Here is a 2,864-nt window from a genome sequence, read left to right as displayed (position 1 = left end):
CCTAACTTTTCCACCTTTGGAAGGGACATTAGGTTTGGCTGCGGTGCTGGTCTAGACGCAGGCAGCGATATTAGTGTAGCAGTCCCTCCTCAGTGCGCTCCCATTCATAGAGGAGAGGGTCACATGGGTACAGAGCTAGTGGGCTAACTGACCACTAGGCAATATAGCTGCATTCACTGTCAGCCCCGATTTTGCCAGATGGAGTGAAGGCACCCTCTGCCCCTTCGGGTCCTTAGGAATTCTGACATAGGGGTTAAAAATACAGTTACAGTTTCTTGCTTAGGAATCATTCCTGTTTCTGTTCCTGTTCCTGTTTCTTGTGGGCATCCCTGACCTGAGACCACTGCATCAGGCAGGAAGAAAGAGAGTTGAGGTGGATATAGTCATACCAACTTCCTCCCCATTTCGGAAGAATTGTACAGTCATGCCAGCATTCTCCTCCAACCCTCCTCCCCAGATCTTCCAGGAAAAAGAGAGGAAACTTTCTAGTAGGGACATTCGTTTAGCCCCACTCATGTTGAGTGTGAGCACACACTTGTGAAGATGTGTAAGCCAGCCTTTTGTGCCTCTTTATCCCCCACCACCCCATTTTAGACAACCAATGTCCCAATTGTGCGTTCAAATTCTCTATCACACTATTCCTCTGAGGAGGATGTCTCTCTGCCCATTTTTGGACTTTATGGGCTGTAAAGTTTTTCTTTGGCCTGAAGAAATGTGACTCAGCAGTGCAAATTGGTGCACTGTCTTCTGTTCTGCTTCTTTTATAGCACTCTGAGCATTCGTATCTACCACTGGGTAAGCAAAGCCCATTCAGAGTCAACATCTATTCCTGCCGAGACCCATTTGTAGCCCCCGTGGGCCACCAGCATCAGTCTGATTTGCCAGCTACGTTCAAGGCATTCCCACCAGGCAATCTGCCACATAGCCCTCCTTAGTCTCTGGTTGGCAGACAGAACAGTTCTTTTTGGTATTTTTCTTCAGAGGATGCAAGTGGAATATGTCTAGACTCAGCCCGTCTCTGCGTTGCTGCAGCCCCTCAATGTCCACTTATGTCATGGATCCAGGTAGCCACATCAAGGGGAATAACAGGTTATCCGCTCATTGATTCCAGTCTCTTCCCAGCCCAGAAGGGGGTCTTGTGATGGGCATCAAGATGTCCTACTTTGCACACCCCTCAAATTCCCATAGTGATTTCCGTAGGACTGTGCTCCATATGGGCATTCCTTTAATAGACCAGGTTTCCCTTGCCCGTTGCCTAACCATATGGCCTGGCTGTTGCCTACTGTCTATGAGTTTGTAAAAATCAAACTATAAGGGCTTTATCATTGTTCAATTCTCCCATCACTGCTAGGAAGCCTGCCTGCAATTCAGCTCATTCAGCTGATCTGTTTTTGCTTTTCTTGATCAGAGAGGTGATGTTCCAAACAGGATGTTGTCCACTCACCTTGGAACTGGCATCCATAAACCAAGAAGCTCTTCGTAGGTCAGCTGAGAATTGTTTATAGGATATTGTCCAAGTGACGAAAAAATCCAGCCACTCCTCATGCAGTTCCAAAGTTAGTCTGAGGGGAAGAGTCAATGCCCAGTGGACTTTGGAAACTTTGAGATTCTCCTTCATGAAGAACAAAAGGGAAATACTGAATATTCATAAATATGATGATGATGATGATGATGCTGTGTGTTTATTTTCTTAGTTGGCAAAAGGAACTCAGGTGGCTTATATTATAATGCATATTTAAGTGGGGCATTTAAAAATAAATACAATGTGTCAACATATTATAGCAAAAATCTAGATACCCTATTTATGTGGGATATAGTCAAGCCTTATGTCCAGTAGTGATTGGGTCCTCAGCTTTCAGCACCTCAGGCCATATGAGAAACAAGTGGGGAATGTGCTAAACCACCTGGAGAGAAAAACAAATTCTTATGATGTATTTAAGGAAGAACTTATCACGTAGAATTGTGTATAAATGTCCTTGCTTACAAAAATGAAAATTATTGATAGCTGTAATCTTGAAAAAATACAAAATTGGCTTTTAAATGTCTACTTGAAATACCTCCTAGAGGAAGATTGAGATCAAATGATGAACAATTTAAAGAAACCCTTTTCATGCCGATCTAAGTAAATGTGGCCTAGGAAAATCCCTTTCCAATAGTCTAAACAAATACCCAGGAAAGGGAGTGTCCAGAGGGGAGAGAGCCTGGAGGAATGGACAGTTTCACTTAGAGCATCTCTCCCACTGACCAGGAATCCTAACCAAGAAAACTGCGGAGCTGCCAATCACTTGTGAAAACCCTATATGTTCATCTATATTCTTACTCTGAATAAATTCACTATATCTGGGGGAAGAGAGCAAAACAAGGGAGCCTGAATGTAGGGCTGAGTTTTCATCAAATATCCTTGACTGGGTTAAGGCTCAACCACAGATTTAGAGCCCAGACTCCAAGTGTCAGAGGCGCATGGCCCTGTACAGTATATTTCCCAATTAATTGCTTTACCTGGAAATTAATCTGAGCACCCCCACCTCAGGACCTTTGCACTTGCGACTCCTCTTACCTGGGATGCTTCTCCCTCACTTCTTGCATGGCTTTGTCCTCAGTGATGCCTGCTCTGTTTAGACTTCCAACCCCCAGCACCTACTACCCTCCACACACGTTCCCTACCTCTAGTTTCTCCATAGCACAAATCATAACCTGACGTACCACATAATTTATTTATTTAACTTAGTATCAGTCTCCTAAAAGTATAATGAAAATTTCACGACAGCATGCATTTTTGTCATTTCTTGTTTTTCACTGCTTCTACTCAGCACTCTCACTATTTCTTGGCAAATTGTAGTTTTAATAAATATATGTTGAATGGA

This window comes from Equus caballus, chromosome 20, assembly GCF_041296265.1.
Source record: "Equus caballus isolate H_3958 breed thoroughbred chromosome 20, TB-T2T, whole genome shotgun sequence".
Lineage (NCBI taxonomy): Eukaryota > Metazoa > Chordata > Mammalia > Perissodactyla > Equidae > Equus > Equus caballus.
This window is presented reverse-complemented; position numbering follows the sequence as displayed.